We start from the raw sequence: 13,093 nt of genomic DNA on the forward strand, positions 1-13,093 counted from the left end.
AGCAACTGCTGATATTTTTGTGCCATTGCTTTATCACCATCACCTTCTTTTTTGAATTGGTTAATATGGTAATATCACCCAGTTAGGAATAACACCTTTTCACATATTCCTCGGAATTCAGTGTGCAGATCAACATTGGACTATGCATGTTGGCCAGACATCAGTGTCTCCATGCATACTGGGCTCCATCCCATCCCTGACCACTCTATGGAGCAATGGTATCTGGCATGAGGTTCTACTCTCCTTCAGTTGCACAGGAGCAGAACGTTTCATGCAAACAGGGATCCTGTACAAAGCCTACAGTCCAAGAAAAAGCTAACATCTTTATTCTTATCCGCTAATCAGATTTGTTTGAATTAGTTTATGAAACGTCTGAGAGCAAGCAAATTAAACCATTAGAAATTAGGACAATTTAAACAGTCATTTTCCTGAAGAATGTTAGGAAAAAATAATTGGAGGAGGGTAAGCTTTCTCTATGTATTACTGAACTGCTCATAAAATATGATGAGTAGATTATGATGAATAGATGGCCATGTAAACTCACTGGGTGACCTTGGGCAAGTCACAGTCTCTCAGCCTCAGAGGATGGCAATGGAAGTGGCAAACCCACTCTGAAGAAACATGCCTAGAAAACCCCATGATAAGAAAATGACTTGAGGACACACAGTAGCAACAACAACAATTATAATTCAGGCCTGTTCACAAACATGTCTAAAGTTCATTGCAAAGGAAACATCTCCCTGTAGGATGGCCACTTCACATGCTACACTGGGAAGATCCCCATGTTTGCCGCAACCTCCTGGCCAACTGTCTGAAGTGCTACTGTTTGGAGGAGAAAGTAATGGAGATATTCTGGGGAGAAAATCAAACACATTAGATAGTCTTGCTAAGAATATGCTGAGGCTATGGTCTGAGCTGAGAATCTCCATCATGCCACGGGAATGTGGTAATCAGGGAAATATGTGTTAGTCCTTTAGCAAAAGGGTCAAATCCATTTAGGTGGAATTCCAGTCTTGCTGTGACAACAATAGCAGGAAACCTGGGCAAGAGGGGGAGCTCCCTGGCTTCTACCTTCAAACCTCTAGTGTAGGACTGTTGCAAGAGTTGGCTGGCACTGGATTGCCTTGTATTTCTTTATACTGGAAGGCTGCAAGATTCACCCAAATACAATAAAAGACCTGCCCTCCCCCCAAAGCAAGCACAGCAAAATGACAGGAACTGCTCTTTTATTATGAAACATTTTGGCTAGATCCATTTTGCCAAGGCTCCATGTTATTTTCTTTGGTCTGAAAGGAGCAACCATGAACAGATTTTTGGTTTCACAGTGTTGTGTGCCTTCAAGTAATTTCCTTCTTATGGTGACCCCAAGGCAAACCTATCATGGTGTTTTCTTCGCAAGATTTGTTCAGAGGAAGTATACCAGTATACACACCCTGCTTCATATAAATGTCCTTCATGGCAGCCCATTTATACTATGCGAATACTAGACAATGCTGGTTTCAACTGATCTTTAGCTAGTTGGTTCTGCACTACTAGCACTAATTGAGATGCCAGTGTCATAGTGCATTACTTTGGCTGCACATTTACCTTTATGTTTACATGTCTGCGAGTCCATATTTTACCCATATGAACTTTTCTGAGCAGCTTTCTGTAATTTGGGGGGGGGTAATGTGCACAGGATAAAAATGGTCAAAGAACAGGCCTGCCAATCTACAATTTTGCTTTTTGTTTGTTTATTTACAGCCTTTTTGTTCATTTGGAATGAGCTGACCTTGGTAACATTCCTTTTGTTGGAGTACAACTTCCATCATTCCCCAAGACAGCATGGCTAGTGGTCCATGGATTTTGGTATCCACGGTGGCTGGTGGGGAGGTCCTGTGGTAGAAAATTAAACAAGAAAACTGCAAACAAAAAAAACCTGGATATTTGTTTTATCTGCCACAGATGACAGTGTATTCTAGGAATGACGTGTGATGGGTTTCCTCAAAGCGTATTTTCCATTTCCTTGGTTTTGCAGGCATCTCACATTGTATGAACTCAGGTGGCTGGAACGAATGTGGAGGAAGTATTTCTCAACAGCAGCAGATGGCGACTGCTTTAAACAGGAAGAAGCTGTTCTCCACTCACAATAATTCTGCAGTAAGATCCTCGACCTTCCACTGGAAAGGAACCTTCAGGATGAGAATGAGTGACTCATACAGGGCATATCTTCCAACTTGGAAACATCACTCAAGTAGTCCTGCATCATACTTCGGTAACACAAAAAAATAATATACTACAAGGGACTTTCTGGAAAGGCATTCTGACTATCTAAACCCATTTTCCCCTGGAATAAATCCAACACTGCCTTAATACCTTACTGAGATACTACACCTGTTATGTAATATGCATTATCAATTGATTGCATCCTTTAAAAACAAAAACAACTAGTAGGTACTAGGTTTGAATACACACACAGAGAGAGAGAGAGAGAGAGAGAGACAGAGACAGAGACAGAGACAGAGATAGACACACACACAGACACACACACTGCTCAAGGAGAACATAAACATGTATTTGTTTAACGGAGGTGGGTGAGGAGGAAAATGTTAAATGTGTTTTATTCCAGGCCGTAGGTAATAACCATGTACGTTCAAAAGGCAAAATATATTACTATTTTACTGCTGCTTTATCATCCAGTTTTATAGTGTTTTCTTGATTACATTGTAAATGGCTTTGCTTTTTTAAAAAATGTCACAGAAATGTCTTAAACAAATAAGTAGCATTTTAAAGATGTGATTTACAACTGCACTTTCACACACACATTAACATCCATACAGGGCCTGAATAAATATGGCACTTTATTTTAATTCATTATTACTTATTAAATGATTATGACTTTTCTTCACTGACAACAGCAGAAAGAGTGGGATTGTTTGGGCAAAGGAAGGCACTTCTGTTACCCTTTCCAGGCCAAACTTGCTCTGTTACAACAATAGATTTGTTTTGCACTTCCTGCGTATTTTTATTTTTCATTCTTTCACTCTGCGTCCTTGAATATTTATAACTGGGGTTTCAAAAAACCAACTTTGTCTGTGGGTTTATGAAGCACAGTGGCCTCCATAAAAGGACCACACAACTCTAGAAGCTGTTTGTTTTCGAGAGCTGTCACTGGGCCAGGAGTGGGAAACACACAGTAGTACCAAATATTGGTTTTGGCAGCTTTCAGAAACAGGCACAAGGGCCATTGTTTGCTTACTGAAAACAAAGAGCTGTTTAGAATATGTAGCTGTTTAGAATCTGGGGGATGTTCCTTATCAGGCCAAGTCTGCTCCTTTGGTCTGAACTATGGGGCAGCAGGATTAATACACCCACCCTCCAAAAAAGAGAAAAGGAGGGAGGGAGGGAGAGATAGCAGAGTGTAGTTCAAGGCTGGTCAATTGTGACTTCCACTTCCATCATCCTTTACCATTGACTATGCCGGTTAGGGGAGCCAGCATTGTGTAGTGGTTTGAGAGTTGGACTAAGACAATGGGAGACCAGGGTTCGAACCATCATTTGGAAACCTACTTAGTGACCTTGGCCAAGTCACAGTTTCTCGGCTGCAGAGGAGGGCAAGGGCAAACCACTACTGAACAAGTTCTGCCATGTAAACCCCATCATAGGTTCACCTTTTGTTGTTGTTATGTGCCTTGAAGTTTTTTCTGACTTATGGCAGCCCTTAGGTGAACCTATCATGGGGTTCTCTTGGCAAGCTTTGTTCAGAGGAGGTTTGCCATTGCCTTCCCGAGGCTGAGAGCATGAGACTTGCCCAAGATTACCCAGTGGGTTTCATGGCCAAACTGGGAATCAAACCCTGGATTCCAGAGTTGTAGTCCAACACTCAAACCACTACACCATGCTGGCTCTGGGTCACCATAAGTCACAAATGATTTGAAGGCACACAGCAACAACAAACAATAACATGGTGGCTAAAGCTTATGAATGTTGCAACTCAACATCTGGAGGGTGACTGTGATGTAGCTGGTTTTATTACCAGATGAATAATCTAAAGTAAAACTTCTGTTGATGAATGAATGAGAAAGATTTCAATACAACAGGTGAGAACACCCATTTTCACCTCTTAGACTACAAGTTAAGAGCAGTTTTATTTAGCCACCACTTTAGGCCTATGACTGCTTTCTCTTTGAACAATATTGTTCTGTTGCTTATTTTACTGTAATCTAACTTAGACTTTAATATCTGAAATAAACATTTACATAGACATTTTGGTAAAATGCAAATTGATGAACAAGATGGGGCTGGCATATTAGACAGTTAAAAGTCAAGTTAATTTGTCTATCTAGCTGTGTACAGTCTACTTTGCAGTTGCTCTCTATGGTCCTAGGAATGGAGTCTTTCCTATGACTTGCCACTCTGGCTGGGGGCTGGAAATGAGGGTCCTGCATGCAAAAACATGCGGCCGACAACTGATAACAGCTGCACCCCCAGAAATTAATAATCTTAATAATAATTAATTTAATAATTTAATAATGTAAAAACAATATGTCTAAGGGCCTGAACAGACAGGCCAAAATAAAGCTGCTTCGGGTCACTTTGGAGGTATGCCATTTAAATGACACACACATCTTCAGAGGCCAGAAGTTGGTGTGGCTTCCGGCCTCTTAGGATGCATGCATCATTTAAACAGCATACCTCCAAAGTGACCCAAAGCAGTTTTATTTTGGCCTGTCTGTTTGGGCCCAATGTTAGTGGTTCTCAAACAGGGGAGGCATGACAGTTCCTCAAACAGGCATGAGACTTGGAGGATCTAATCTGTCCTCCTGCTCCTCTTCCCAAACTTTTTTGTGCAAAATTTACACATGCATTGGGTTAAATATTGAATTTACTTAAATAAAACTATGCTAATTTGAATGATGTCATTTCCTTATAAAATATATTTTAATATATGAATAGGCATGAGTGTACGAATGGAAATACGCACACTAAATAAATATTTTAGCTCATATACTACATCGAGGGGAGGGGGGTCCCAAGGGTAAAGAATTTGAGTACCACTGGTCTAAGTATATCTACAGTGCATTCAATGCCGCATGAATTGTGCATGGCTCCCTTCTGGTGGAATTCTGGGATTTATAGATTAGTGAAGTAGTTAGAAGTCTCTGCCAGAGTGCTCTAATGAACAATACAATATTATAGTAGAACTACAGCACAAGAACAACTGTCTGAAAAAGAATTCCAAGTAATTCCACAAGCTATGTATCCCAGGATTCTGTAGAATGGAGTCACAGCAGTTAAAGTGGAATCAAACTGCTATTAACTGTGTGGTTTATATACACTCTGGGAGAAAAAGGGATATAACTTTCTCCTTTCTGCACTTCTCATCAGAATAACAGCCATACCGCTGTACTGCAGAGATGACAAAGGCCTACAGATGGCGCTTTGAGCATGCAGCTCGGCCCTCTTTTCCATGTGTGTGTGTGTGTGTGTGTGTTTGCAGAGATGGGTAGACCCACAAGAGGTCTAGAGGAAGAGAAAGAAAGCAGGGAATAAGAGAGAAGAAAACATGATCAGGAAGAAATCAGGGAAAAGGAAAAGCAAACAGTACATACTGGGAACATATTACAAGGAGCTGGCATGTTATTAGTGTTTCTATAATATCAAGAATTTTTTAAAAAGCTATCTGAGATCCAGTGTGGTATAGTGGTTTGAGCACTGGACTAGGATTCTGGAGACCAGGGTTCGAATCCCAGCCCAGCCGTGAAAACCCACTGGGTGACCCTGTGTAAGTCATAGTCTCTCAGTCTCAGAGGAAGGAATAGTCAACACGCCTCTGAAGAAATGTGCCAAGAAAACCCCATGTGTCACCATAAGTCAGAAAAGACTTGAAGGCACACAGCAACAACAAATATTATGTTCAATGTGTTTCACTGAAGTTGTAATTCAAAACTAACTGTATGCACATGTGAATTGAAACAACCAGGTCAGGTAAGCCTTGCATAAGTAAACAAGAACTTTTTGAACCTTCTAGAAACCACCTTCCAGAAACTGCATTCAGGGATGATTTTTTTTCCCTTTCACCAGCCTCCAGTTTTCTTATAATTTACATTCTGGTGCCCAAACTTACAGCTCTATACTTTTTGAACATGCTTCTTGAATATGCTGGGGATAGCTAGTGTGGGGAGGCTAATTCACTTTCCCCCTTTCTTTCTGTTTTGCTGTTCACTTATGCTCCATAAGGGATCCTAGAGGCAGCTGCTGTAACTTTGCCTGTTGTAGGCAGGCACTGACAACTAGAATAGGATCGGCTGAGAAATATCCCATTCTTTCCTAGTTCCAGCTTCATTGCACTGTTTAACTGTTGACATACAGCTGGAACTTGGCAAATGAATGTCTGTGTTTTTCCAGTCCTCTTTCAATAGCCTGCTGATTTAAAAAAAACAAAAAACAACCCTTCCAACTAGATAGAGGACAAGGAGAAAAAGAGGAAGGATTGGGTGGGCAGGAAAAAAAAACTATAGTCAACCCTCCTTATCCACGGATGTTTTATCCATGGATTCAAACATCCACGGCTTGAAAATATTTTTTAAAAGTATGCATTCCAAATTGCAAACCTTGATTTTCCATTTTATATAAGGAACATCATTTTGTTCTGCCATTATATTTCATGGGACTTGAGCATACACAGATTTTGTTATCTGCGAGGGATCTTGGAAACAAACCCCAGCAGATTATTATTATTATTATTATTATTATTATTATTATTATTATTATTAACCTTTATTTATAAAGCACTGTAAATAACAAGGTCCTACTGTATGTGAAAAGGAGCTACTTTGTTAGAGGCTTTGTTAAAGGTATGGCTGAACCACACAATCCCTATACTGAATACCACCATAGCACAACATTCGATAAATGGTGAATATACACAGCAATCACCTCATTTACAATGCAGTACATGCAATGCGCAATAGACAGAGGCAGTATGCATTGACATACTACTCCAGGTCCATTATTGCACATCTGAAACAGCTCCACATGCAGGACACTTGTCCCTCCACTATCGGCTGGATACATCTTTTCCACATGGTCCAAAAAAGTCACTATACATGTGTAGCACACCTTATGCTTGCATGTGTCACCAGCAGGATTCTGGCTTTTGTATGCCAGCTCCAAGGCTGGTGTGCGTTCCCTCCTTTTCCAGGTTCATGTTCAGGGAATATGGTTATCAATCTTCTGCATCCAAACCATTTCCCACTCTACCCAGGAATGTTTTCCCCTTGCCTTTACCCACACTGATATTTCAGTGTTGGAGAAACAAAGGCTGTGCGGCTGGAGTGAGATTGCAGGATCAAATCTCCTCTTCTGAGGTCTGACTTTTCGGGGGGGGTGTTACCCTTGAAGAGTAAGTTCCAAAATATCCAATGGTCCTGCCAGAGACCACAGCACAACAGCCAATTTTTTTTTTAAAATGTGCTCTTATCAAGCAGTTGCATTTGAACATGTTGAGAGCTGAAAATGTTTATCTCTGCTTAAGGAGGAATGCAGTTATTTTGCCAGAAGATGGTGCTAAATGGTTTCCCTTGAATCGTTTTACTTTTCCCCACAGGGTTCATTTCATAATATTTTGCTTTAGATCTGGAATATTTGTGCTGATCCTAGACAATTAGCAATGCAAATCAGATAAGAAGATGTGTTCCTTGGACCCACATCCACTGGAGACAGTAAGGAGAAGTGTTTCAGATATATTGTCTGCTTTGTTGGACATTTTATTTCACTTATCAGAAAAGTATGCTATAGACTGCTGATGAAAAAGCTACATTGTAGGCCTGGGAAAGGAGCAGAAAAGGGCAACCAGAATTACATTGTTGGGGGGTGTTTAGTTTAGCTTGATATTGGACATTTATAGAACTATGAATAGTATGGAAAAACTGGATTGATAGCATTGTTTCTTCCTTTCACACAAGAGTGGGACCCAGGGTCATCCAATGAAGTTGTATGTTGAAAGGTTCAGGACACACAAAAGGATTACTTTCTCCACACAGTGCATAGTTAAACTGTGGGACTTGCCACCACAAGATGTTATGGTGACAACTACCAACAGAAATAAAATCTAAAGAGGATTTCACAGATTCAAGGTGGATAAGGCTGTCAGCAGCTACAGCAACATCATGATAGATACAAGTATCCTCCAGGATCAGAGGCAGAATCAATAGTGGTAGGGGGATAAGAAAAGGAGGGTTATTGCCCTTGTGTCCTGCTTGTGGTCTACCCAGAAGCCTCAATTTGCATTGCTACATAATTAAAAGAAGACACATTTCTGAAACCTGGGAGAATTACTGCAAGTCAGAAAAAAATATTGAGCTAGATGGACCCATATTCCGACCAGAATTTCCTGTTTCCACCACAATGCCCAGAATCCCCCACAAAGCAATGCTGGAGCATTCTTGGAGTTGCAGTCCAAAAATGTTAATTTCTGAACTTGGGGGGGGGGGGCAATGATCTGACAGTTTATAAAGCAACTTCCTGAGCACTTTACAGTGCACCTTAAAGATAATTCCTCGAGGGAATGTTCTGAGGACACACCTAACACTCATCCCCTTCCCTCCTAACACATATCCCCTAGTCTCCTCTCCTGTGCAACACTGTATTGGACTTCACACTTCTCTCTAATCAGATCATCTCTTTTTCTTAAAGAGACTTCAGGGTTGTATAGTTAGTCCTGAAAAATTTGAAAGCAAAGGGAAAATGTGTAGCCTCTCTGGTTCTTTCCCAAATAGTTTTTGGCAGAGATTGGAACGCATGCAGTATATTAATAGCTACAGTCTTCTGCATGGTTATCTAGGAATAAGTCCCATTGAACTCAATGGACATTACTTATGAGTAGACATATCTAGGGTTATTCTGCCATTTTTAAAAAGTGCTATTCCAAGCACATTAACTGTATGGTGTAGAATTCTGTGCATTGAAATGTATTCTTGGGATAAAACAAGATAGGAAAGGAAGGAAAGATGAAAAGAGAAAACATCTACATTATAGTAAATAAAAGAAATCTTTTGCTATCTGGAAACAGAATGTAGCATTCAGTATTATCATTCATGTAGAAACAAAGATAATTTTTTAAAAAGAGGGAGGAAAGCTCAGAAAATAAACATCCATATAATTAAATTAAAGATGAATGAATCATTTGGAAATGCAGTCAAAACTTTCTCATACCAATTGAACTCTTAAACAAAACATTATTTCTGTACTTGTAGTTCAGTGCTGGAAAGTAACTTGATGTATTTAATGAAACTAACAATAATGACTGGCATTATTTTTTTCCTTTTCAAACATTTATTTGCTATGCCTATACATTGTGTTTGGAGATCATTGTGAGCAGGATCTTTGGCCATTTAAGGCCATTTTGAGGCCATCATTTACTAAATGAAGAGAAATTTCAGCTTTATTCTTCTGATTATAACAGCTGATAAATGAAACAAGAACAGAGTGGAGGAGTGGAAAATGATCTCTAAACAGATAATCAGAAAAGTATCAATAAGCCAATAAATAATACTATATGAGAAATATCAGGGATACAGAACAAGAGAAGCCTATAAGCAATACAATATAGCTGAGTATCATAATGCCATAAAGGAGCAAATGACAAGTATATAAATGTATGATACCTGAAAGAACACAAATAAGGGGAGTGACAGTATGGGTAAATAGGTGAAAACCAGATATGGACTTCCGTAATGGAATCATATAAATATCCAGGCTCATTCAAATATGCAAAGAAAATATAATCCAAGATCTTTGTACCACTGAAGAGCTGAAGCAAAGAGTTGCAATATGACTACTGTTATATTTCTCACAGCATTATTTACTGTTTTATTAACACTTGTTTGACACACTCCTTCCAGTTCTTCATGGTTGGTTGGTTGAAAGATTCTTCCCCTCGTTTCATGCTGTTTCACAACAGACATAAACATCCAACGACTTTCTAAATTTGGGGTTGTTCCATAGGCTTTTGTTCATGGGATAAATACCAGTTCTTTCATTATTATATTTGCACACTAGTTTTCTTCCCAAAAGGTCCAGAGAGTGAATGATAGGTTGTCTCATCTTTACATTAGCAACAACCCTGTAAAATGGGCTAGGCTGAGTTTGACTGATGCAAAAAAAGGGTGAAAATTAACTCAGCTCTTCCCAATCCAAAGTCCAGCACTTCATACATTATTTTGGATGTCAGATGTCATGTTTTCTCTGAGAGCTATCATTTAATACTGAACAATTTGTTATTTTCTGATTTCATACTATAGACTGCCAAGTAGCATGAATGTATTCATGCACAGCTGGGCTGTGTGGGTGTTTTTACTCAATAAAGTCTTCTAATTTATACAGGCACATGCCAAAAAAAAGAAGAAGGTGGCTATAAATAAATCTAAATAACTTTAGAAAAGCCATCCATAAAAATTCAGAATCCTAATTTTAGCGGATTGTTTTAATGAGTTTGTATGTAAAGATTACGTTAGTGGCTATATGACGACATTCTTGCCGTCACCATCCTGGTTCCACATCTAATTCACAGTCTGAACTCCCTGAGGTAAGACTTTCTTTATACTTTTCTATCTCTTCTTAGCTGAACTTTTCACTCTGGTGAAATCCTTTGGAAAAGGACAGAGAACTGTCTTCTCCATATAAATAAATTATATGTCTGTGCATCTAGAATTCTATTCTTGCTCCCAGGTACAGCTGACACATTGAATCAATCCAATTTACGTAAGTGCTGACTTACCAAATTACCACTGATTCAGTAGGTATACTCTAGAGCTTGGACTAATAATAGGATTGGGGCCATAATTTTTCCATATTTTTCTGCTCACCAAAGATTATATGAACCAGTGTGACACTGTGGTTTTTCACCCTAAAACCTAAAAAGGCAAACTTTCTCTGAATAAATCTTCACAAGAAAACCTAGGATAGGACCACCATAAAGGTGGACTTGAAGGCACATAACAAATATATGCATTTGGAAGGTATACAGGAGTTCCTATACTAGCTAAATGCCTTTCAAATTTGCCACACCTATTAGCCATGTTCTTTGATGACCGTATGAGGTGTAATGCAACATAATGGAAGGGCTGGGAAAAGAGCCCATTATCTGTACATTTTTATGCCCCTTTGGGTTGACTGCAAAATTGAAAATGTTAACCCCAAAAGATAACCCATTAGCAACATTATTCATTTGGACATTATTCATTTGGACCTTGTTGCATATTACTGTACATTTTAAAGAAAGAAACATTTACTTTTATTGTTATGTGCTTTCAAGGGTACATAGATTTGTGGTGACCCTCTCCTAGGGCTTTCTTTACAAGAGTTATTCTTCCTACACTGAGTGTAACTTGACCAAGACCACTTAGTGGATTTCCATGGCTAAGCAGGGATTTGAACCCTGATCTCTTAAAACCCTAGTCTATCACTCAAACCACTACAACATGCTAGTGTTTGTACTGACACAGAAAATATGCAGTACAATATCCATGTGCAATACTGTTGAGCATGCTTCAGTTATCTTTGAGGTTAAATGTCCATGGCAATGCTTTCAGCATTTTAGAATCATAGAATCATAGAATCGTAGAGTTGGAAGAGACCACTAGGGCCATCCAGTCCAACCCCCTGCCATGCAGGAAATCCAATTCAAAGCATTCCTGACAGATGGCCATCCAGCCTCTGTTTAAAGACCTCCAAGGAAGGAGACTCTATCACTGGGGCCTGACCAGAGCAGAATACAGTGGCACTATTACTTCTCTTGATCTAGACACTATACTTCTATTGATGCAGCCTAAAATAGCATTGGCCTTTTTAGCTGCCGCATCACACTGTTGACTCATGTTCAACTTGTGGTCTACTTGGACTCCCAGATCCCTTTCACACGTAGTTTCATTCAGCCAGGTGTCACCCATCCTATATCTGTGCATTTTATTTTTCCTCCCTAAGTGCAATACCATACATTTCTCCGTGTTGAATTTCATTTTGTTAGCTTTGGCCCAGCTTTCTAGTCTATTCAGGTCATTTTGAATCATGATCCTGTCCTCTGGAGTATTAGCTATTCCCCCTAATTTTGTGTCATCTGCAAATTTGATAAGTATGCTCCCAATTCTGTCATCCAGGTCATTGATAAAGATGCTGAATAGCACTGAGCCCAGGACAGAGCCCTGTGGGACCCCACTGGTCACTTCTCTCCAGGATTAAAAGTAGCCATTGTTGAGCACCCTTTGGGTTCGGCCGGTCAACCAATTACAGATCCATTTAACAGTTACTTTGTCTAGCCCACATTTTACAAGCTTGTTTGCAAGAATGTCATGTTTGCAAGAATGTCATTTTAACCTGGATATTTTATACCATATTGGATCCTATTTTTCCAGGGGAACACATTCTCTATAGCAGTGTTTCCCAAACGTTGGTCCTCCAGGTGCTTTGAACTTCAACTCACAGAAGCCCCAGCCAGCATGGTTAACAGTCAAGAATTCTGGGAGCTCAAGTCAAAAATATCTGGAAGGCCAAAGTTTGGGAATCACTGTTCTATAGCATACAACCTCACTAAAACCCTTGAGCTGCCTTTCTCTACCTCTATCAGTTACAAAACTGCCACACCTGTAAGTGCCAATCTGATGGCATCCTATTTCTAAAGAGGAACTGGGAAAGAAATTCCAGGATACTAACAACCTCCCATTTTATATTTCTGTAAACTTCCAGGATATTTCACTCCTGTAAAATTTGATTTCTATGTATGGTTGTGAAAGCTGGACAGTGAAGAAAGCTGACATAAAGAAAGTTAATTCATTTGAAATATGCTGGAGATGAGTTCTACAGATACCATGAACTCCCAAAATGATCAACAAGTGGGCCCTAAAGCAAATTGAGCTTGAAATTTGCCTAAATTCCAAAACAGCTAGACAGAGGCTATAGTATGTTGGCCATATCATGAGACATTATGAGTCATTAGAAAATAAGATAATGCTTAGTAAAGTGAGAGGCGGCAAATATAAGACTACAGTGGTACCTCGGGATACGAAATACCCAGGTTACGAAATTTTCGGGATACGAAAAAATCCCATTGGAAATC

This window comes from Sceloporus undulatus, chromosome 4 (assembly GCF_019175285.1).
Source record: "Sceloporus undulatus isolate JIND9_A2432 ecotype Alabama chromosome 4, SceUnd_v1.1, whole genome shotgun sequence".
In the NCBI taxonomy this organism is placed as follows: domain Eukaryota; kingdom Metazoa; phylum Chordata; class Lepidosauria; order Squamata; family Phrynosomatidae; genus Sceloporus; species Sceloporus undulatus.